At 39.6% G+C, this 7,500-nt stretch overlaps 7 non-coding genes across 7 annotated transcripts; all 7 read right to left on the minus strand.

The window, feature by feature from the left end:
• On the minus strand, positions 1 to 73 carry TRNAF-GAA (transfer RNA phenylalanine (anticodon GAA)). Its single transcript has one exon. It is a non-coding gene; the product is annotated as a tRNA-Phe (tRNA).
• A 510-nt stretch (positions 74 to 583) lies between these two features.
• On the minus strand, positions 584 to 656 carry TRNAF-GAA (transfer RNA phenylalanine (anticodon GAA)). The gene has a single exon. It is a non-coding gene; the product is annotated as a tRNA-Phe (tRNA).
• A 1,093-nt stretch (positions 657 to 1,749) lies between these two features.
• On the minus strand, positions 1,750 to 1,822 carry TRNAL-CAA (transfer RNA leucine (anticodon CAA)). The gene has a single exon. It is a non-coding gene; the product is annotated as a tRNA-Leu (tRNA).
• A 1,093-nt stretch (positions 1,823 to 2,915) lies between these two features.
• On the minus strand, positions 2,916 to 2,988 carry TRNAF-GAA (transfer RNA phenylalanine (anticodon GAA)). The gene has a single exon. It is a non-coding gene; the product is annotated as a tRNA-Phe (tRNA).
• Positions 2,989 to 3,498: 510 nt separating this feature from the next.
• TRNAF-GAA (transfer RNA phenylalanine (anticodon GAA)) lies at positions 3,499 to 3,571 on the minus strand. The gene has a single exon. It is a non-coding gene; the product is annotated as a tRNA-Phe (tRNA).
• A 1,674-nt stretch (positions 3,572 to 5,245) lies between these two features.
• TRNAF-GAA (transfer RNA phenylalanine (anticodon GAA)) lies at positions 5,246 to 5,318 on the minus strand. The gene has a single exon. It is a non-coding gene; the product is annotated as a tRNA-Phe (tRNA).
• A 1,093-nt stretch (positions 5,319 to 6,411) lies between these two features.
• TRNAF-GAA (transfer RNA phenylalanine (anticodon GAA)) lies at positions 6,412 to 6,484 on the minus strand. Its single transcript has one exon. It is a non-coding gene; the product is annotated as a tRNA-Phe (tRNA).
• Positions 6,485 to 7,500: the final 1,016 nt, after the last annotated feature.

Consider the following 7,500-nt stretch of genomic DNA (forward strand, 5'->3'; position numbering starts at 1 on the left):
TGCCGAAACCCGGGATTGAACCAGGGACCTTTAGATCTTCAGTCTAACGCTCTCCCAACTGAGCTATTTCGGCCTGCTGCTAACTGTGGTCTTCATACTTTGATTTGAACCATTCAACAAACTAGATGCATGACCTGGATATTTACCCTTATATGTTAGAGATATGTTTTAAGGAGTCCTGTATCATTCAGCAGTTAACTTGTGCAATGAGTAAATAGCATTTTTGGGATCCGGGTTAGGTAGCGTTTTTTTAACTCTGAATGGACTAGTACTATATTACCCAGACGTATGTGGCCTGAGTAGGTAAGCAACGTCATCTGACTACTGACATCTGTGTTCAAGGGGAAGTTGAAGGTAATGCAGACAAGAGTTTACATTACAAAAAAGCATGAAATGGGAAACATTCATAGTCTAACCTGAAGGCAAGAAATGTGGAAGCAAGTTTAGAAGGAGGACAGAAAGCAAAGTCTATGTTAAATTGCTTGTGTTTTATTTCAGTTGAAAGAAATTTGATGAATAGAGAAAAAAGTACTACAGCTGATTCCAAGACCTATTTTGTTAGAAGCAAGGAACCTCTCAACTGTGCCGAAACCCGGGATTGAACCAGGGACCTTTAGATCTTCAGTCTAACGCTCTCCCAACTGAGCTATTTCGGCCTGCTGCTAGCTGAGGTCTTCATACTTTGATTTGAACCATTCAACAAACTAGATGCATGACCTGGATATTTACCCTTATATGTTAGAGATATGTTTTAAGTAGTCCTGTATCAGTCAGCAGTTAACTTGTGCAATGGGTAAATAGCGTTTTTGGGATCCGGGTTAGGTAGCGTTTTTTTAACTCTGAATGGACTAGCACTATATTACCCAGACGTATGTGGCCTGAGTAGGTAAGCAATGTCATCTGACTACTGACATCTGTGTTCAAGGGGAAGTTGAAGGTAATGCAGACAAGAGTTTACTTTACAAAAAAGCATGAAATGGGAAACATTCATAGTGTAACCTGAAGGCAAGAAATGTGGAAGCAAGTTTAAAGGAGGACAGAAAGTAAAGTCTATGTTAAATTGCTTGTGTTGTATATCAGTTGGAAACATGTTTTATGAATAGAGAAAAAAGTACTACAGCTGATTCCAAGACCTATTTTGTTAGAAGCATGGAACTTCTCAACTGTGCAGAAACCCGGGATTGAAGCAGGGACCTTTAGATCTTCAGTCTAACGCTCTCCCAACTGAGCTATTTCGGCCTGCTGCTAGCTGAGGTCTTCATACTTTGATTTGAACCATTCAACAAACTAGATGCATGACCTGGATATTTACCCTTATATGTTAGAGATATGTTTTAAGGAGTCCTGTATCATTCAGCAGTTAACTTGTGCAATGGGTAAATAGCGTTTTTGGGATCCGGGTTAGGTAGCGTTTTTTTAACTCTGAATGGACTAGCACTATATTACCCAGACGTATTTGGCCTGAGTAGGTAAGCAATGTCATCTGACTACTGACATCTGTGTTCAAGGGGAAGTTGAAGGTAAGGCAGACAAGAGGTTACTTTACAAAAAAGCATGAAATGGGAAACATTCATAGTCTAACCTGAAGGCAAGAAATGTGGAAGCAAGTTTAGAATGAGGACAGAAAGCAAAGTCTATGTTAAATTACTTGTGTTGTATATCAGTTGGAAAAAATTTGATGAATAGAGAAAAAAGTACTGTAGCAGATTACAAGACCTCTTTTGTCAGAAGCAAGGAACCTCTCAACTGTGCCGAAACCCGGGATTGAACCAGGGACCTTTAGATCTTGAGTCTAACGCTCTCCCAACTGAGCTATTTCAGCCTGCTGCTAGCAGTGGTCTTCATACTTTGATTTGAACCATTCAACAAACTAGATGCATGACCTGGATATTTACCCTTATATGTTAGAGATATGTTTTAAGGAGTCCTGTATCATTCAGCAGTTAACTTGTGCAATGGGTAAATAGCGTTTTTGGGATCCGGGTTAGGTAACGTTTTTTTAACTCTGAATGGACTAGCACTATATTACCCAGACGTATGTGGCCTGAGTAGGTAAGCAATGTCATCTGACTACTGACATCTGTGTTCAAGGGGAAGTTGAAGGTAATGCAGACAAGAGTTTACTTTACAAAAAAGCATGAAATGGGAAACATTCATAGTCTAACCTGAAGGCAAGAAATGTGGAAGCAAGTTTAGAAGGAGGACAGAAAGCAAAGTCTATGTTAAATTGCTTGTGTTGTATATCAGTTGGAAAAAATTTGATGAATAGAGAAAAAAGTACTGCAGCAGATTTCAAGACCTATTTTGTTGAAAGCAAGGAACCTCTCAACTGTGCCGAAAACCGGGATTGAAACAGGGACCTTTAGATCTTCAGTCAAACGCTCTCCCAACTGAGCTATTTCGGCCTGCTGCTAGCTGTGGTCTTCATACTTTGATTTGAACCATTCAACAAACTAGATGCATGACCTGGATATTTACCCTTATATGTTAGAGATATGTTTTAAGGAGTCCTATATCATTCAGCAGTTAACTTGTGCAATGGGTAAATAGCATTTTTGGGATCCGGGTTAGGTAGCGTTTTTTTAACTCTGAATGGACTAGCACTATATTACCCAGACGTATGTGGCCTGAGTAGGTAAGCAACGTCATCTGACTACTGACATCTGTGTTCAAGGGGAAGTTGAAGGTAATGCAGACAAGAGTTTACATTACAAAAAAGCATGAAATGGGAAACATTCATAGTCTAACCTGAAGGCAAGAAATGTGGAAGCAAGTTTAGAAGCAGGACACAAAGCAAAGTCTATGTTAAATTGCTTGTGTTGTATAGCAGTTGGAAAGAATTTGATGAATAGAGAAAAAAGTACTACAGCTGATTCCAAGACCTATTTTGTTAGACGCAAGGAACCTCTCAAGTGTGCCGAAACCCAGGATTGAACCAGGGACCTTTAGATCTTCAGTCTAACGCTCTCCCAACTGAGCTATTTCGGCCTGCTGCTAGCTGTGGTCTTCATACTTTGATTTGAACCATTCAACAAACAAGATGCATGACCTGGATATTTACCCTTATATGTTAGAGATATGTTTTATGGAGTCCTGTATCATTCAGCAGTTAACTTGTGCAATGGGTAAATAGCGTTTTTGGGATCCGGGTTAGGTAGCGTTTTTTTAACTCTGAATGGACTAGCACTATATTACCCAGACGTATTTGGCCTGAGTAGGTAAGCAATGTCATCTGACTACTGACATCTGTGTTCAAGGGGAAGTTGAAGGTAAGGCAGACAAGAGGTTACTTTACAAAAAAGCATGAAATGGGAAACATTCATAGTCTAACCTGAAGGCAAGAAATGTGGAAGCAAGTTTAGAAGGAGGACAGAAAGCAAAGTCTATGTTAAATTGCTTGTGTTGTATATCAGTTCGAAAAAATTTGATGAATAGATAAAAAAGTACTACAGCTGATTCCAAGACCTATTTTGTTAGAAGCAAGGAACCTCTCACCTGTGCCAAAACCCGGGATTGAACCAGGGACCTTTAGATCTTCAGTCTAACGCTCTCCCAACTGAGCTATTTCAGCCTGCTGCTAGCTGTGGTCTTCATACTTTGATTTGAACCATTCAACAAACTAGATGCATGACCTGGATGTTTACCCTTATATGTTAGAGATATGTTTTAAGGAGTCCTGTATCATTCAGCAGTTAACTTGTGCAATGGGTAAATAGAGTTTTGGGATCCGGGTTAGGTAGCGTTTTTTTAACTCTGAAAGGACTAGCACTATATTACCCAGACGTATGTGGCCTGAGTAGGTAAGCAACGTCATCTGACTACTGACATCTGTGTTCAAGGGGAAGTTGAAGGTAAGGCAGACAAGAGTTTACATTACAAAAAAGCATGAAATGGGAAACATTCATAGTCTAACCTGAAGGCAAGAAATGTGGAAGCAAGTTTAGAAGGAGGACACAAAGCAAAGTCTATGTTAAATTGCTTGTGTTGTATATCAGTTGGAAAGAATTTGATGAATAGAGAAAAAAGTACTACAGCTGATTCCAAGACCTATTTTGTTAGAAGCAAGGAACCTCTCAACTGTGCCGAAACCCGGGATTGAACCAGAGACCTTTAGCTCTTCAGTCTAACGCTCTCCAACTGAGCTATTTCAGCCTGCCGCTAGCTGAGGTCTTCATACTTTGATTTGAACCATTCAACAAACTAGATGCATGACCTGGATATTTACCCTTATATGTTAGAGATATGTTTTAAGGAGTCCTGTATCATTCAGCATTTAACTTGTGCAATGGGTAAACAGGGTTTTTGGGATCCGGGTTAGGTAACGTTTTTTTAACTCCGAATGGACTAGCACTATATTACCCAGACGTATGTGGCCTGAGTAGGTAAGCAATGTCATCTGACTACTGACATCTGTGTTCAAGGGGAAGTTGAAGGTAATGCAGACAAGAGTTTACTTTACAAAAAAGCATGAAATGGGAAACATTCATAGTCTAACCTGAAGGCAAGAAATGTGGAAGCAAGTTTAGAAGGAGGACAGAAAGCAAAGTCTATGTTAAATTGCTTGTGTTGTATATCAGTTCGAAAAAATTTGATGAATAGAGAAAAAAGTACTGCAGCAGATTTCAAGACCTATTTTGTTGAAAGCAAGGAACCTCTCAACTGTGCCGAAAACCGGGATTGAAACAGGGACCTTTAGATCTTCCGTCTAACGCTCTCCCAACTGAGATATTTCGGCCTGCTGCTAGCTGTGGTCTTCATACTTTGATTTGAACCATTCAACAAACTAGATGCATGACCTGGATATTTACCCTTATATGTTAGAGATATGTTTTAAGGAGTCCTGTATCATTCAGCAGTTAACTTGTGCAATGGGTAAATAGCATTTTTGGGATCCGGGTTAGGTAGCGTTTTTTTAACTCTGAATGGACTAGCACTATATTACCCAGACGTATGTGGCCTGAGTAGGTAAGCAACGTCATCTGACTACTGACATCTGTGTTCAAGGGGAAGTTGAAGGTAATGCTGACAAGAGTTTACATTACAAAAAAGCATGAAATGGGAAACATTCATAGTCTAACCTGAAGGAAAGAAATGTGGAAGCAAGTTTAGAAGGAGGACAGAAAGCAAAGTCTATGTTAAATTGCTTGTGTTTTATTTCAGTTGAAAGAAATTTGATGAATAGAGAAAAAAGTACTACAGCTGATTCCAAGACCTATTTTGTTAGAAGCAAGGAACCTCTCAACTGTGCCGAAACCCAGGATTGAACCAGGGACCTTTAGATCTTCAGTCTAACGCTCTCCCAACTGAGCTATTTCGGCCTGCTGCTAGCTGAGGTCTTCATACTTTGATTTGAACCATTCAACAAACTAGATGCATGACCTGGATATTTACCCTTATATGTTAGAGATATGTTTTAAGTAGTCCTGTATCAGTCAGCAGTTAACTTGTGCAATGGGTAAATAGCGTTTTTGGGATCCGGGTTAGGTAGCGTTTTTTTAACTCTGAATGGACTAGCACTATATTACCCAGACGTATGTGGCCTGAGTAGGTAAGCAATGTCATCTGACTACTGACATCTGTGTTCAAGGGGAAGTTGAAGGTAATGCAGACAAGAGTTTACTTTACAAAAAAGCATGAAATGGGAAACATTCATAGTGTAACCTGAAGGCAAGAAATGTGGAAGCAAGTTTAAAGGAGGACAGAAAGTAAAGTCTATGTTAAATTGCTTGTGTTGTATATCAGTTGGAAACATGTTTTATGAATAGAGAAAAAAGTACTACAGCTGATTCCAAGACCTATTTTGTTAGAAGCATGGAACTTCTCAACTGTGCAGAAACCCGGGATTGAAGCAGGGACCTTTAGATCTTCAGTCTAACGCTCTCCCAACTGAGCTATTTCGGCCTGCTGCTAGCTGAGGTCTTCATACTTTGATTTGAACCATTCAGCAAACTAGATGCATGACCTGGATATTTACCCTTATATGTTAGAGATATGTTTTAAGGAGTCCTGTATCATTCAGCAGTTAACTTGTGCAATGGGTAAATAGCGTTTTTGGGATCCGGGTTAGGTAGCGTTTTTTTAACTCTGAATGGACTAGCACTATATTACCCAGACGTATTTGGCCTGAGTAGGTAAGCAATGTCATCTGACTACTGACATCTGTGTTCAAGGGGAAGTTGAAGGTAAGGCAGACAAGAGGTTACTTTACAAAAAAGCATGAAATGGGAAACATTCATAGTCTAACCTGAAGGCAAGAAATGTGGAAGCAAGTTTAGAATGAGGACAGAAAGCAAAGTCTATGTTAAATTACTTGTGTTGTATATCAGTTGGAAAAAATTTGATGAATAGAGAAAAAAGTACTGTAGCAGATTCCAAGACCTCTTTTGTCAGAAGCAAGGAACCTCTCAACTGTGCCGAAACCCGGGATTGAACCAGGGACCTTTAGATCTTCAGTCTAACGCTCTCCCAACTGAGCTATTTCAGCCTGCTGCTAGCAGTGGTCTTCATACTTTGATTTGAACCATTCAACAAACTAGATGCATGACCTGGATATTTACCCTTATATGTTAGAGATATGTTTTAAGGAGTCCTGTATCATTCAGCAGTTAACTTGTGCAATGGGTAAATAGCGTTTTTGGGATCCGGGTTAGGTAACGTTTTTTTAACTCTGAATGGACTAGCACTATATTACCCAGACGTATGTGGCCTGAGTAGGTAAGCAATGTCATCTGACTACTGACATCTGTGTTCAAGGGGAAGTTGAAGGTAATGCAGACAAGAGTTTACTTTACAAAAAAGCATGAAATGGGAAACATTCATAGTCTAACCTGAAGGCAAGAAATGTGGAAGCAAGTTTAGAAGGAGGACAGAAAGCAAAGTCTATGTTAAATTGCTTGTGTTGTATATCAGTTGGAAAAAATGTGATGAATAGAGAAAAAAGTACTGCAGCAGATTTCAAGACCTATTTTGTTGAAAGCAAGGAACCTCTCAACTGTGCCGAAAACCGGGATTGAAACAGGGACCTTTAGATCTTCAGTCAAACGCTCTCCCAACTGAGCTATTTCGGCCTGCTGCTAGCTGTGGTCTTCATACTTTGATTTGAACCATTCAACAAACTAGATGCATGACCTGGATATTTACCCTTATATGTTAGAGATATGTTTTAAGGAGTCCTGTATCATTCAGCAGTTAACTTGTGCAATGGGTAAATAGCATTTTTGGGATCCGGGTTAGGTAGCGTTTTTTTAACTCTGAATGGACTAGCACTATATTACCCAGACGTATGTGGCCTGAGTAGGTAAGCAACGTCATCTGACTACTAACATCTGTGTTCAAGGGGAAGTTGAAGGTAATGCAGACAAGAGTTTACATTACAAAAAAGCATGAAATGGGAAACATTCATAGTCTAACCTGAAGGCAAGAAATGTGGAAGCAAGTTTAGAAGCAGGACACAAAGCAAAGTCTATGTTAAATTGCTTGTGTTGTATAGCAGTTGGAAAG

Source organism: Lissotriton helveticus, chromosome 8 (genome assembly GCF_964261635.1).
Source record: "Lissotriton helveticus chromosome 8, aLisHel1.1, whole genome shotgun sequence".
Taxonomy (NCBI): domain Eukaryota; kingdom Metazoa; phylum Chordata; class Amphibia; order Caudata; family Salamandridae; genus Lissotriton; species Lissotriton helveticus.